This window comes from Zalophus californianus, chromosome 6, assembly GCF_009762305.2.
Source record: "Zalophus californianus isolate mZalCal1 chromosome 6, mZalCal1.pri.v2, whole genome shotgun sequence".
Lineage (NCBI taxonomy): Eukaryota > Metazoa > Chordata > Mammalia > Carnivora > Otariidae > Zalophus > Zalophus californianus.
This window is the reverse complement of record NC_045600.1, coordinates 39013476-39030059: the sequence shown is the minus strand read 5'-3', so window position 1 is coordinate 39030059 and position 16584 is coordinate 39013476. Positions and strand designations below refer to the sequence as shown.

General features: G+C 36.0%; 1 protein-coding gene across 2 annotated transcripts in view; it reads left to right on the top strand.

Annotated features, from left to right (window-relative positions):
• The window catches only part of MNAT1 (MNAT1 component of CDK activating kinase), a 200343-nt gene that overhangs the window by 25488 nt on the left and 158271 nt on the right, over positions 1-16584 (top strand). The window contains exon 2 of one of the 2 annotated variants that reach the window (XM_027570812.2): positions 4915-4970. The exons of the other annotated variant lie outside the window; for it this stretch is intronic. The gene's annotated coding sequence lies outside the window, so the exon portion shown is untranslated. The remainder of the gene's footprint in view (positions 1-4914; positions 4971-16584) is intronic. 2 annotated transcript variants of the gene reach the window in all.

Here is a 16584-nt window from a genome sequence, read left to right as displayed (position 1 = left end):
GGAATGGCTTATACTTTTCTAAAATGTGCATATATGTTAATTTCTTAGAATCATAGACTGTTTATGTTGGAAGAAATCTTAGAGAGTATCTAGTCCATGTTCCTATCTTATAGATTAATAAACTAAGGTACAAAGTGGTGAATTATTTGTCTAATCTTCCATGACCATAAAGTATTTTGTATGCTTTCCTCTACTGTGTTTTAGTAAAGTTAGAGACCTTAATGCTGACTCCCAACTTTCATTTGGTTAAATTTCAGTTTATGAATGTGTTATATCATCTGCTTTCCTATTTAGTGTCAGTTATCAAGCAGTGAAAACTCAGAATTCATGGTGAGTAGTAATTGAGCAGAATCATTTCTGTAAACCTATCATTATCTGTAATTTAGAATTACAATGACCAGGAAGCAGTGTTAGTATAAGCGTAGTTTAATACATCCGTATTAATCCACCTGGCAGAATATAACATTTTAACATACCTTTTAGATCCACAGTGATGGAAAAAAATGATTAAATTGCTTATTGTCAAAACAAAGAACTGCTTTAGATATGGTCATTTAATAAGCTGTTTTGCTTCATGTAAACTAGTTTTGCTTAAGCTTCAGAGATATAGTCACATGGATTTATCTTTCAATGACAGTTGTTTACTGTCTGGGTTTATGTTTAATGCAGGTGCTGGTGACAGTTTGAGATTCTTGACTCGTTGCCCGGCATGGAAAATGATCGGTTTTGTTGGCTATACACACTACTGTCTTTTAATGTTCACTTTTTAATGCAGTTAAATCTGACTTAATTATTCTCTCTTTATAGTGTTATGAAAGTGTTATGGTAGTGTTGTGATCTACCTGTTCAACTACTGTATATACGTAAAATGAAAAGTTTATATACGTACATGGTATTTATTGCAGTATAAAGTTATAAAGTTCAGAAATAGAAAATAAACATCAAATTTATACATTTATACACTTAAATTATACAATACTGTTATAGCCCTCTTTTTCTGGAAGGTCTGTTTGTGTCAGTACATTCTTTTTCCTTGTTTATGAATTTATGTCTGCAATAACAGTGACCAATTGCTAAGGAAACCTCTCTTCTCTATTAGATAGTAAAGCTAATTGTCTTTTGATATTGTACTGCTTACTGTCAAAGTCTCATAAATAGATAAAGCTTACCGTAAACAGTTACAAGTTAATTGGTTATTTGGTTTTAGAACCTATATTTTAGCCACTTGTTTTATGTTGAATTAATGAATGTGAAGAGTACCTTAACTAAGGTATTAGAGTTGAATTGAAAGTAGGGAAGATTTGAGACAGATTTAGGCGGTAGATTGAAAGGATTTGGTGATCTGTTGGCTATGAGGCTAAGAAGGAGTAGTCTAGGGGTGCCTCGGTAGCCCAGTTGGCTAAGCATCTGCCTTTGGCTCAGGTCATGATCCTGGGGTCCTGGAATCGAGCCAAGAGCCAAGCCCAGTGTCAGGCTCTCTGCTCAGCAGGGAGCCTGCTTCTCCCTCTCCCTCTGCCACTCCCCCTGCTTGTGCTCTCTTGCTCCCTGTCTCAAATAAATAAAATCTTAAAAAAAAAAAGTAATCTAGGATAATTCTCACATTTGGGATATTGATTAGGTGAAGAATGGGATTTTGAAGATTCAGTGCATTTCTTTCTGGAACAAGGCAGGGAATATATCAGTAAATAATCAGGCAAATAAATTAACAAATGGTAATAGCTGAAATAGTGGGTTTTGGAATCTAGGTTGGTTATGAAAGGTAGTGTAACTAGGAGTTACCTGAAATTAGGAGAAAAAGGAAGTATCGAAGTATTGGAGGTCTGGGTGAGATCAAGGAGAGCAGTGTAGGTAATGAAGGATTGAAAGCTGATAATTCAGCTTGTGGCCAGAGTTTAGAATATTTTTTATTTTATTTTATTTACTTATTTATTTATGAAATTATTTATCTGACAGAGAGTGTGCACGCACACAAGCAGGCGGAGCAGTAGGCAGAAGGAGAGGAAGAAGCAGGCTTCCCGCTGAGTAGGGAGCCCTACTCTTGGCTCTGTCTTAGGACCCCGGGATCTTGACCTGAACTGAAGGCAGACACTTAACTGACTGAGCCACCAGAGTTTAGAATATAACTAAACAGGCGGATATTGCTGGAGAACTAGTGACAAGAAAGCTAAACACCGGACAAAAAAAGTTTAAGAGAGTTAAAAAAATAGAGCTTCTTAAAATTAAGGTGACTTTGGAAATTGGAGGCATAGCCAGAGTAGTTTATTACTGATGGCTTATATTTACAGTTAAACTGAACATAAAAATCTTGTCCTCTAGCCCACCTAACACATACTGCGCTGTGTTAAAAAGTTTTGAACTTAATCATATGACTGGTTTTAGCGGAAGTTGGATGTAACTTTCTTTTAAATGTAAATACTTTTCTGCATCTATACAATTTAAACCTGCAATCTTAGAAGTATATATATTTTATGATACATACATATTAGATACATATTTTAAATCTTGCCATACAAAAGTAGAAATATAATTTGAAAAAATATTTGTAAAATGAGTCTCTTAACTTTCCAGTATTTATTTTTAGTGATGTTCTAAGATGATGATTCAGTTAATGTAAAGGAATTCCAGTGTTAAATAATACAAACTACTCCTCCCCGCCCTTTCTGGGCAGCCATCTTGTTTTTCAAAATCTTTTTGAGAAACTTTCAGATATAGGAAAAACAAAAAATTTACTGGGCAGTTAATACCATTCATTATATGACTATTTGGATTTCATTTTTGGGAGGTTTATTAACATAGTGTAAGGAATTAATTATTAAAAACAAATGTATTGGAAAAAAACCAAATGTATTGGGTAGATTCTTGTTAGAACTTAAAATATATTACCGTTGACATTTGAAACAAAAAAGAATAAACATTTTTTAAGAAATAGGTAATGTTTTCAGATAATATGGAGAGAATGTAGGGAATTACAGTTCAATAATAAAAACTAATGTTTGTAGGTAAATCAAGTTTGAGAGTTTCTGTTTTAATAAGTTGTTAAGGTTCGGTTTCAGAGATCTGTTTCTCTTATAGTAAACATTTTTAATATAGGAGCAGATCAGGGAAATGGTTTCCATATGCTTCTTGAGGTGTTAACAATGCACTTTTGGATTGGGAATGCAATATAAACCTAAACTACATTTTGGAAGGTGAGTGGAGGAGCATTTCAATGGTAATATGTACAAGAAACCCTTGTGCTTTGTGGATTTGTGACTTAGGGTTTTGTGGGTTTCTGGTACATAGAAATTACTCCCCCACAAAACTGGAGTCTAATACACCTTATTCTGGCCAGCTTACAGCCTTAGTCTGGCCCAGTATTTTCTACAGTTCATCCCTTTGGAATCTTTCTTGGATACACTTACTTTTGAGAGAATTGAGGCCAGTTTTGGGGCCTGATCTCAGGGACATAAGATATATAAAACAATGAGGATGGTTTAGGGGAAGCAAAAAAAAAAAAAAAAAAAAATCCAAGGTTTAATTCATCTGTCAGACCCTTCTGGGACTTCTAATGATCTTGGCAAGATCAGTTAAGTTTTTGAATTATGATGAACTTTATCCTACTTGAGGTTGAGTATATAGTATTATTACCTGTTTATTAAGAGCTCTAAAATATATCCACTTAAAAATAGAATGGTTGTCCTTAATGGTATTTGTAATTTTGAAGTTGCATTTTAATAATTTTCTTCTTGGTTGACTTTTTAAAAGTCTTTGTTGACTTTTAAAAAAAATTTGTTATGATCTTTGTAAGTGATGTGATCCATAGAAACAAGGAAAAATTCTAATGGGTTTTAGAGTTATATCTCTTAACAGGATTTTTCTAATCTTTCTTTCAGGATAACAACAAAGTCTTTCAAATGAAGGTGGGGCAAGAGAGAATTAGAATAACCTAGGAAGTTTTTAAAAAGTATTATCACTCCTGCAGAAATGCTTACTGTGTCCTAGGCATAGTACTGAATGCTCTTTATTCATTATCTCATTTAATCTTTATAATAAGTCTAATTGGTAGGTACTGTTAATATCCTCTTTTTATGGATGTGAGAATTGAGGCTTAGAGACTTTAAGTAACTTGCCTGAGGTAACAAAACTAGTAAATGGCTCAGCCTGGATTCATCTAGGTCTAATTGATGACAAATCTGCTTCTAAATCACCATGCTGTAATTTACTTCCCACAAACCCCTTTCGTCTTTCTCTTCTATATCAGAATGGGGGTCAATGGCAAGGCCATACATTTTCAAAAAGTTACTCGAGTCCCCAAGGCTATAATGTTGAGTTTACATTAAAATTTTTTTTTTGCATACAAAAGTATGTGTATAACATGTTTAGCTTAATAAATAATAAACACCTGTGTACTTACCATCTAGATTAAGAAATAGGATATTATCAAAAAAAAGAAGTAGTATATTGTTGATAACATTGAAGACTTTGTCCTTTTTTAATCGTTATTTAAAAAATTTTAAATTAATTTTTAATTTTTAATTATTTAATTTTTTATTATATTATTATTTTTTTAAAAGTAAGCCTTATGCTTCAGGTGGGGCTTGAACCCAAGACTCTGAGGTCAAGAGTTACACGCTCTTTGGACTGAGCCCAGCCAGGAGTGCCAAGTTTTTAATTTTAATTCTGGTTATAATTAACATACAGTGTTATATTAGTTTCCAGTGTACAGTATTGTGATCAGCAATTCTGTACATTACTAAGTGCTCATCATGATGAGTGTACTCTTTAATCACCATCACCTATTTTACCCATCCCTCCCACCATCTGTCCTCTGTTAACCATGTCCTTTCTTTGTCATATTTCCTCCTTCTCTCATAGAGATGATTGCCACCCTGAATTTTGTGTTAATCATTCTTCCTTTTTTTCTTTTCTTTATAGATTTGCTGCATATTGCTCGATCTCTAAGCAGTATATTATTTAGTTTTGAATTTTACGTAAGTGTATGTATTATATATATATATATGTGTGTTCTTTTTTTTAAAAGATTTTTTTTGCGGTAAAAAATAACATTAAATTTACCATCTTTATCATTGTTAAGTGTCTAGTTTAGTAATGGTAAGTATGTTTACATTGGTACCTGAGATTTCCATAATTTTTTCATCTTGCAAAACTGGAACTCTTATTGACACTCATTCTCACTTTTCCCACCCCCCAGCCCTTACAGACACCTTTCTATTTTTTGTTTCTCTGATTTCGACTACTTTTGATACTTTATATAAGTGGAATCATACAGTATTTGTCGTTTTGTGACTAGCTTATTTCACTTAGCATACTGTCCTCAAGGTCACCTATTTTTAAGACTCAGTTCCATTGTACGTATATACCATATTTTGTTTATTCATTCAACCATTGGTGGACATTTAGGTTATTTCCATATTTTGGTTATTGTGAATCATACTACAAATAATGTGGTAGTGTGGATATCTCTTTGAGATTCTGATTTTAGTTCCTTTGGATATATATACCCAGAAGTGGGATTGCTGGATCATATGTTAATTTTTAATTTTTTGAGGAACCTCCATACTGTTTTCCATTGTGACTATACCATTTTACATCCCTACTAGCAGTGTACAAGGGTTATAGTTTATATATTGTTCTTTTCAAGTTTGTTTGTTTAGCATTGTTTTTGAGTTGTAGTTTTGAGATTCATCCATGTTGATATATATTGTTGTAATTTGTTCCTTTTCACTGCTGTATAGTATGCAGCATGTGCATACTATATGTCATACCACTGCATGACTATGCTATATTGCATTTTATTTATCCCATTCTGTTAATGGACATATGGGTTGTTTCTAAATTTATTTTTGCTATAGGAAATACTTGGATAACATTTCTGTACATGTCTCCTGTGTGCACATGGTTAGGATTTCTCTAGGATATACCTAGATTAGAATTGTTAGGCCGTAAGGCCGGTGCATGTTTAATTTTAATAGGAAATGCCTATCAGTTATCCACTCTACCCTTTTATCAGTAGTTTGAAAATGTGGTTTTTATATATTTGCCAACTTTTGGTATTGTCAGACTTTATAATTTTAAAAAAATTAAAAAAATTTTCAGATGTGAAACGGTTTTTCACTACCGTTATAAAATGTATTTCCCTGATCATCTTCTCATGCTTTTGGTAGTTTCTGGTTCCTTTTCTGTTAATGTATAATGTGAGAGTTTGAGCACTTTTCAGTCCATCTTCATTGCTGTTGCCTGTTTGGAGTACCTTCATCTTTTTCTTAGATTACAGTAATAGCCTATGACTTTGTTTATCTGCTTTTGTCCATACCGGCCAAAGTGATTTTTTTATTTTATTTTATTTTATTATTTTTTTTTTTTTTGAGAGAGAGTGAGCGAGCAAGCACAAGCACATGCAAGCAGGGACCGGACGTGGGAAGGTGGGGGGGGGGGGAAGTGCAGAGAGAGAGAGAGAGAATTTTTTTTAAAGATTTTTTTTTTAAATTTATATTTGAGAGAGAGAGCACAAGCAGGGCGAGGAACAGAGGGAGAGAAGCAGGCTCCCCGCTGAGCAGGGAGCCTGACTTTGGGCTCAATCCTAGGACCGAGATCATGACCTGAGCTGAAGGCAGATGCTTAACTGACTGAGCCACCCAAGCGCGCCGAGAGAGAGAATCTTTTTTTTTTTTTTTTTAAGATTTTATTTATTTATTTGACAGAGAGAGACACAGCGAGAGCAGGAACACAAGCAGGGGGAGCACGGGAGGGAGAAGCAGGCTTCCCGCTGAGCAGGGAGCCCAATGTGGGGCTCGATCCCAGGACCTTGGGACCATGACCTGAGCTGAAGGCAGACGCTTAATGACCGAGCCACCCAGGAGCCCCAAGAGAGAGAATCTTAAGCAGGCTCCACACTCCGCGTGGAGCCTGCTGCAGGGTTTGATCTCAGGACTCTGAGATCATGACCTGAGCTGAAATCAAGAGTTGACACTTAATTAACTGAGCCACCCAGGCACCCCTAGAGTGATCCTTTAAATAAGTAATTTATATCACATCACTTCTCTGCTCTAAACTGCGGTAACTTCTCAGTTCACATGCAGTAAAAGCCAGAGTCCTTGCAGTGTCTCTTCTGTCTTACATGATCTTTCTCCAGCCTCTCTGATAGGCTTCCTGAGGGCAGGGATCTTTTTTGCTTCCTGAGGCATACCCAGTGCCTCCAACAGTGCCTATCACATTAATGAATATTTATTGAATAAAGTTCAATCAAACAACTAAATAAATGCCCATTTTCTGTGGTGTGTTTAGATTTTCCTCAAAAGTATTTTAGTTCTCTGAATAGGAATTTTCTATAAAACTGTAATAGTGACCTTATACTTGGTTTTAGTTATATACTGAAAGGTTTCATTTTTCCTTGTTGAGCACTTGTTTAGATGAATTAACACATTTTTAAGGGATATAATATAACTTTTGTTTATATATATTTTATAAAAGGATGATCAATAGGTAATTTTAAGATCAAAGCTAGGTATTTAGATCAGAAACTCTGATTGCATTATTGGTTTCATCACAGAGATAAGCTCATTTCATGTTAATCACAAATGAGACAATCTAATGGGTCTAAAAGTAAAAAGCCAACTTGGGAGTTCTTGGTTGTATTCTAGTGCAGGATGTGGAGTGCCAGAGTGCTGGGAAGAATGAAGAGTAATTCCAAGGCTCTGGGTGGCTGAATAAACAAATGAAGAGAGGAAGGCAAACTCTAGGAGCTATTGTTTTTAACGAGTGAAATTGTGGTAGATGATAGAGAAACTTTGAAAGCTGGAGTTGTTATGTTTGTTACAGCGAGTGGAACTATATTTTACCAAGGTATTATATTCATTCAACCAGTATTTGTCCTGAAATACAAGGCTTGGGGTATAAATAATTAGCATAACAAATGTGATCTCTGTGCTTGTGGAATAATCTAGTAGGAGGGAAAGATATTAAACACAAAAATTAACGAATATAAAATTATTGATTTTGATAAGTGGGCTCTAGAGAGCAGGATGTATATCAGTTGGGGTTTAGTTAGGAAAACAAAAACCACCTTAGATATTTTAAGCCATTAGGAATTTAATACAGGCAATTACAAGCTTAGAAACCCACTAAAAGGACTGGAACAATAAGAGAAGGGAAACTGCTACATTCAGATGTCAGGAAGAGCTGGAGTTGTAGAAAAACTGCTGCTGCTTGTCCTAGTTTTGTATCAGTGAAATGTGTGATTCATAGGAGAACACCTGAAAGCTGTTAGTGAAACTTCACGTGTGATCTGTGGACACCCATATGCCTGTCCATTATTGCTGCTGAAGGAACAATAGTGTTTCCACTGTCCTTTTGCCTTCCAAATCTTTTGCATATGCTTCTCAAGAGTTAGAGTCAAAAGTAGACTTGCTGCCAGAGATTTTGGAAAATGTAGTTTCCAGATTTTTAGTCTCTGGAAAGAGCATTGAATGATGAAAATGGTGTTGAGTTGCCATAAGATAATCTACCATAGTTAACTATGAGAGAAAATAACAGGGTTACCAACTTTGGATTGAGAGGTAAAGAATGTGTCTGTAAAGAGGAGACATATCTGATAGATAAGATCTTTTAAAATATGGAGAGATCAGTTTCTAACAAGAATTGTGGCTATTTTATGGCACAAGTAGAGGATTTAGCCTTAGATAGGAATAGGGACAGTTTTTCAATAAGAGCCTTTCTTTTTTTTAAGATTTTATTTATTTATTTGACAGAGAGAGAGAGAGAGAACACAAGCATGGGGAGTGGGAGAGGGAGAAGTAGGCTTCTTGCTGAGCAGGGAGCCTGACACGGGGCTCGATCCCAGGACTCTGGGATCATGACCCGAGCTGAAGGCAGACGTTTAATGACTGAGCCACCCAGGCGCCCCTCAGTAAGAGCCTTTCTGAACAGATATTTTTGGTTTGAGACTTGAGTAATGAGAAGAGACAGCCATAGGAAGACTGGGAAGAAGAGAGTTTTTGGTAGAGAAGACAAGTGCAGTTGTCCTAAAACTTGAATGACCTTGGCATGTTGGAAGGGCAGAAAGAAGACAAAAGTAGATTGATAAGACATGAAGCTGGAAAGTTAGGTAGGGGTCAGGTCACGTAGGGTCTTCAAGGTTCTTGGAATTGAATTTTGTGCTATTTAACATGAGATGCCATTGGATCATGAACAGGGAATGAAATGAGCCAATTTCCAATTTAAAGATATTAATCTGGTTGTTCTATAGAGAATAAATTTTGGGGAAGGAGGAAAGTGAGGGTAGGGTTGATTCAGGAGAGGAAGAACGTCATAATGAGGGAGAAAGAGGAGAAAGTTGCAGAACTAAAGTATTTGAGTAGAGATTAAAAAGTGAGATACAGAGTGCAAGTGGAGGGGAGAGGTTGGTTCTAGATAAGAGCAGGGATGCTTTTTTCATTTTTAACATAAAGGAATACAGTTAATATGGTTAAAGAAGCAGACTGATAGAATTGGTGTTCAGAGATGAGGTGAGTTTTGTCTGATTACATCCCATATTATAGTGTGAGGCTAGGTCACTAGCTATGATTAAGGTGAGAAAAGGAAATGTTGGAAGTCTGAGGAGAGAAGCGAAAGTATGAAATCGTTTTCTCAGAGAGTGGGAAAATGAATATACTTGGAAAGTATAGAAGGAATGTCTGGCGATATTGAATGCTCATTTGAGATCTGTGGTGATAATTTTAGAGTGAATTCAGTCCATAGGGTTATGAGATGTTTTCATCAGCAAAATTCAGAAGCTCAGATACAGGCATGGACTAGTGGATAGTTGGGTTCAATCACAGAGAGTAGAGAGAGTGACATGTGAGTTTAGTGTATTTCAAAGGATAGGTTATAATACTAGATGCTGGAATGTAAGCTTGTGTAGGATCCGACCTTGAAGGGGGCGATGAATGGGGAAGAATAGTAGGATCAGTGGATGGGACCCTTGGGGTCAAAGGGTAGAGTGATGGTACTTAATACAAGTCACCTGAAAGGAGAAGAAGAAGTGTTGTGAGAGTAGGATGCTAGAAATAAAGAATTCAGAGATGTGTCTATTGATAATAGGGTTAAAGGTATGAGGGTGGGTGACTTAAGTGGGTTGGGACAAGAGGTCATTGGGGTTAAGGAAGTCAAGGAATTAGGTGCCTGGAATAATGGCTGGCTCATTTATGAGGATGTTCAAGTTGCCAAAAATGATGATAGGAATAGTGGTTAACAGGAAGATTGTAAGCCAGATATAGAAAACTGTATTAGGGAAAAAGAAGAGTGGATACTGTTAAGGGAGTCCATAACTGAGGGTAAAGATGGTGAGATTCACAACAGTATGGCACTGGTTGAAGCATGTGGACAATATGAATAGTTATTGGGACTACTGTGGATCATATTCATCATTCTGTGGAGGACATGAGAATTGAGTGTGAGCATGACAGGAAAAAAAGGTACTGCATTTGAGACAGTTTAAGGGATTGCATAGTGTTTAAAAAATTAATTTGGGTAATTGAGGAAGTGGGAGTATGCTTATTTAGCTTTAGGGAGTTAGCTTTCTAAGTACGATATGTGTTCATTCTCTATATAATCCCATTTTGACACTAATGCACATAAAATTATGTTTTTGGTAGGTATGCCAATTGGTTGGAGATACTTTTTGTTTATATAATTTTTGGGTGGAGTCCAAATGATCCAAATGAAAGTATTTAATTTAATAATGTATTTTCTGTATACTTTTATTTATTTATTTTTAAAAGATTTTATTTGAGAGAGAGAGCACAAGTAAGGGGAGTGGCAGAGGGAAGGGGAAAAGCAGGCTCCCCACTGAGCAAGGAGCCTGATGTGGGGCTCGATCCTAGGACCCTGGGATCATGACCTGAGCCGAAGGCAGACACTTAACCGACTGAGCCACCTAGGCGCCCCTTCTGCATACTTTTAAAACTTACCACTGTTATTCTTTACCTTTTATGAAGGACTTTTTTAATGTTTGTGTGGTTCATCTGGTAAAGTCCTCTTCCCCCCCGAATTCTCGTTCCATAGTAAATATTGAGAAAGTTTATGGTTATTTCTATGCCAGTAGCTTTTACGTTTATAGCTAGTTGATTGTATGGTCTCTTATTATGCCATCAAAGTGCCCAGCTGAAAATAAAAAGTTGCATTAAGAATGCATATTATCTATGGAAGCATATTCTAGTGGAAAGATTAGGCTGAGAAAGTAGACTTAGTAAGTTTAATGTCCATACAAATGGTTAGATAGTTGTGCCTAGTCTGCTGAGTTTAATGGGCTGGGTTTAGGACTGTACTAAAGAAATCTGAGAGTTCATTTTTTGGCAGTAGCCCAAGGTCTCAAGGTCTTTGCTGAACCTAAACTGATGATACTGGGTTTGTTTTGATTCTTTATAAGATCCTTATTAATTTTTCAGCCCAGTTTCTGCATTATGCTCATTCTGCCCAGACACTTTCAGTGATTTAGTTTTGGCTGCAAATCTTTTTTTTTTTTAAGATTTATTTATTTATTTGAGAGAGAGAGAGCGAGCATGCATGAGCCAGCACGTAGAGGGGGAGGGGCAGAGGAGGAGGGAGAGAGAGAAAAATCTCCAGTAGACTCCCTGCTGAGCGCAGAGCCTGATGTGGGGGCTCAGTCTCATGACCCTGAGATCATGACCTGAGCTGAAGGCAGACATGTAACCAGGTGAGCCACCCAGGCTCCCCTCCATTAGTCTTTATACCATACCTATTGTCTGGTTATTTTGGATCCTTGGGTTCAAAGGATAGCAGGGAAGAAAAGGAGTCATCTTTCTGGCAAGAGTAATTGATTCTGGTCATCATCACAATGAGGACAGTGTAGAATATGTCTGGCATTCAAGGGATTCACTGGCGTGTCTCTTGGTGCTCCCAGTTCTGTTGTAGTAAATGTGTAAGTACAGCAGGCACAATGTAAACAGAGAATGGTAAACAGGGGTTCAGATCCCTTAAGAGTAAGGGTCTGGGTCAGCTTGGTAGCAGGCTGCCTAGATGAGCAGAGGTGCTAGTTGAGGGTGAGGAAAATTTAGAGCGGGGTGATGAGGATAAGTTTTGGCCAGGAAATCAATGGCAGCATTGGGGCTGCAGTTTGTCCCTTTCTCTAGGAAGTTTCCCATGGAAATAAAATAAGTAGAATCCTTAAGAGCTGTTCCCAGCTAGGGGACTTATCTAAGAAGCAAGTGGATTTGCATGGTATAATTTACCTGTTCATATAATCCACCCATTTTTCTGTAGCATTGTTTGTGTTACTGATTTATAGAACCTCTAAATATAGTTTGAATATTATCTTTTATGTATGATGAAAAAGTAACTAACTCAGTCGTGAGTCTTTTAGTAGTATTGTGTCCCTCTCCCCATATAGAAGTTTTTAATTTTGATAAAATGAAATTTATTGGTCCCCTATATATGTTAAAGTTTTTTAGTCACTTTTAGGAAATTCTGCTCTGATGTCCTCATTATATTCTCTTATAATTTCTTAAATTTAAAGCTTTCACTTTCATGTTTAGATCATTTATTCAAACAGAATTTCTTTTTGTATACAGTCTGATAGGGATCTAGTCTCCCACCCCTTTCATCTAGCAAGTCAGTGGTGTCCCGACCATTTACCTGTTCATATAATCCACCCATTTTTCTGTAGCATTGTTTGTGTTACTGATTTATAGAACCTCTAAATATAGTTTGAATATTATCTTTTATGTATGATGAAAAAGTAACTAACTCAGTCGTCATTCCTTTCTACATTGATTTGTAATACTACTTTGAGTCGTCATTCCTTTCTACATTGATTTGTAATACTACTTTCATATGCTAGATTCCCAGGTATACATGGAATTTTTTTTTTATCTTGTTTCTTTAACTAAAGTATATTTGATTCTTGAAGTGTGGTGGTACATTAGTGGTACATGAATCTATAGACATCTTTCTGGGATGTCAAATTTACCTAAAGAATATGAAAAAAATTTTGAGTAATTGAATTACTAGTAATTATTTAAGGTATTTTTTCAGTGAAAATAAATAGGATTATATTATGGAGACAAATTGAACATTTATAAATTTTTAAGGTAAAATATCTAATTTGAAGAAATGTTGACTTTGTGGGAGACCATTTGAGCCTGTGTCCGCAGTCTACCAGGAGATACATTTTTCTCTGCCATTTGAGAGTACTTTGGTGGCAAAGGGTAAGAGACTGCCTTGCACGCTTACATGAACTCTTGTTTTTTCCCCTTAAAAGTGTTATATTTATTGATCTGTGTATAAATTGTGAGTATTGATACCTTTGTTCTTGCTGTGACTTCTGCCTGGAATGTCATCCTTCTTTTGTACTTCAAAGCCATCAGATTTTTCAAGTCCCATCTCTTTTCAGCCCATTTCCTGAGTCCTTTCCCATTGGTAATCCTTGATACTGGCTTTTGGTCCTTATTGGTCATTCCTTGCAGTAAGTACTAGTTTTAATAGCTGATATTTATTGAGAGTGTACTATGCCTGATATAGTTCTAACATTTTTATCTGCATTAATGGGTATAAATCTTACAAGTCTGTGAATCCAGATTATGCATCCCCTTCCCCATCAGTCCCAATCCCTGGAAGGTATTATTTTTCTTTTTCACAAGAAATTGAGGCACAGTGAGGGTTAATAATTTGTCTAGGGTTGCAGGCCTAGCAAATGACTAAAGTAAAGGAGGCAAAATGGCTCCCACAATCTGTGTACTTAACCATGCTTTCCTTCCTTCTCAGTTGTGCAATAATTAATCAATTTTTCAAGGAGTGAATCTACTATTTTTACACTTAGACACAAACTTGCCCTATTTTATGGGTGTGTTCTCTTGCCTAACTACGTGGTATATACCTGAAGATAGTGATCAAATCTTATACTTCTTTATAATTTTACTTTAAACTTTAGGTAGAACCACTGCATATAAGTGCCCAGTAGGTGTTTGTAGATAAGGGTCTGGTAGTGAATTCAGTTTGATCCTTAGACTTGCCATAGAGTAAAATAAACCTTATAATTCATTGTCGAATGGATCTAAGACTTTTCATGTTAAGTAGTTACCTGATGATTTGGCTATTCTATCACCAAAGATAGCACTGTGAGATACCCTGGTTCGGGGGCGGTGGGGCTTGGCTAGATTTGGAACATTTCATTGGTATAAAGATATGCTCAGGAATTCGGTGAGACATATTTCTGGCCTGCACTTAAATTATGATCTTTTAAAAAAAGATTTATTTATTTATTTATTTGAGAGACAGTGAGAGAGCTGCATGAGCGAGTGAGAGGGGGAGAGGCAGAGGGAGAGGGAGAGAATCCTCAAGCAGACTGCACTGACCGAGGAGCCTGACACAGGGCTGGGTCCCAAGACCCTGAGATCATGACCTGAGCCGGAATCAAGAGTCACCCAGGTGCCCCAGATTATGACCTTTGACAAGTCATTTTGTTTTACCACCTGTAGAAAAGGGAAAATCTAGCTTAGCCTTTATTTTGTATAGACTTTTAAGCTTTCTGGAAGAAAAGTTGTATGCATTCAAAGTAGTATCATATTCTTATACTTTGTTATGATAACTTATATAATGTTATGTTGGTACAAATTCAAAAGAATGTATTATCAGCATAGCTTTGCTTTTATTTTTAGTATGAGAAATTTAAGATTAAGAAACAAAGTTCTTAGCAAAATAACTTTTTCTTCTGAAGGAACCTCTTCTCTATATACCCATATATATCTGTTTGTGTACATATGTGTGTTGCTATGTGTATATGTTGAAGTATATGTTTTTAAATGTCTTTAAAAACATAATTTTTAAAAACGCTGAAAATAATATATTTTTACTGAGCAAAAATTACTATATTATATAAACTTTTGAAGAGATTCTGGGGGACCGTGTCTTATTATTATTTGTATTGCTAACTCCATCTGTCATAGAATCTTCTATATCACATCCCTATAATACAATATCATATGTTACACTTGATGGAATTTAAGTGTTAAGGAAAAGTCTGTATCATATTATAGGTGATATGGAAAAGTTAAACTGATAATCATCAGTTATACTGAAAAAATGTATTTATTCCTATTTAGAAAAAGAAAAATTAACAACCTTTGTAACAACTCAAGGTATCTAGAATTATCAAACTTGGAAGAAACCTTAAATATTTTATAAATGGGTATTTGACTTCCTCAAAGTTCCCCGTATGATAAGAGACAGCTGGAATGGCAACCTAGGTTTTCTGATTGCCAGTGCAGATCTAATTATATCATCGTGTCTTTAATTGACTTTTATGTGGTCAGTCATAGCTTTATCTTTTTAAAGAAATGGATTCTAGAGTAAAAGAATTATCTTTGCAAGAAAACTAACTTTTATGTGGTAAATGCTGGATTTATCATTTCAGGAAATGCATTCTAGAATAAAAAAAATCAGTGGCTTGATCTTAGGGCATGTAGGTAGTTTTCATAATGCTTTCACATATGTCTCTCATTTGAATAACATTTCTGGGAGAGAGTTAATTTAGGGATTATTGCTTTTATGGGTAAGGTAATTGAAGACTGTTTTTGAAAGGTCATTTAAGTAGTATATAATTTTAGATGCTTTTGTTTGTAAATAATAGGAAACTCAACTCAAACTATCTTTTTTTTTTTTAAAGATTTTATTTATTTATTTGACAGAGAGAGACACAGCGAGAGAAGGAACACAAGCAGGGGAAGTGGGAGAGGGAGAAGCAGGCTTCCCGCCTAGCAGAAAGCCCAATGTGGGGCTCGATCCCAGGACCCCAGGATCATGACCTGAGCTGAAGGCCGATGCTTAACGACTGAACCACCCAGGCGCCCCCACAGTGCCATCTTTCTAAGTTTGCATCTAGATAAACAAAATAGTTGCTTTCTCTTATAGGCTTAGAGGGAATGACAGGAACCCAAAGAATAAGAAAACACTAATTTGAAAATATACATGCACCCCTATGTTTATTGCAGCATTGTTTACAATAGCCAAATTGTGGAAGCAGCCCAAGTGCCCACTGATAGCTGAATGGATAAAGAAGATGTTGCGAGCATGTGCGTGCACGCACACACACGAATGTTACTCAGACAAAAAAATGAATCTTGGCATTTGCAACAACGTGGGTGGAGCTGGAGAGTATAATGCTAAGCAGTCAGTCAGAGAAAGACAAATACTATATGATTTCACTCATATGTGGAATTTAAGAACCAAATGAACAAAGAGAAGAGAGAGAGAGAAACCAAAAGACTGACTTTTAATTATAGAGAACAAACAGATGGTTACCAGAGGGGAGGTGGGTAGGGGTATGGTGAAATAGGTGAAGGGGATTAAGAGTACACTTATCTTGATGAGCACTGGGTAACATATAGAATTGTTGAATTACTATATTGTACACCTGAAACTAATATAACACTGTGTATTAAACTGGAATTAAAATTAAAAAGAAAAATAAAAGGTATGATGGGAAGCTTTTTTCCCTGCTATTTTCTCTCCTCATATTTCACTGGGGCATATTGGGTTGCTTGCTTATCTTCAACCAACCATACTTTTAAAGAGGATGGCATTCACTGATTG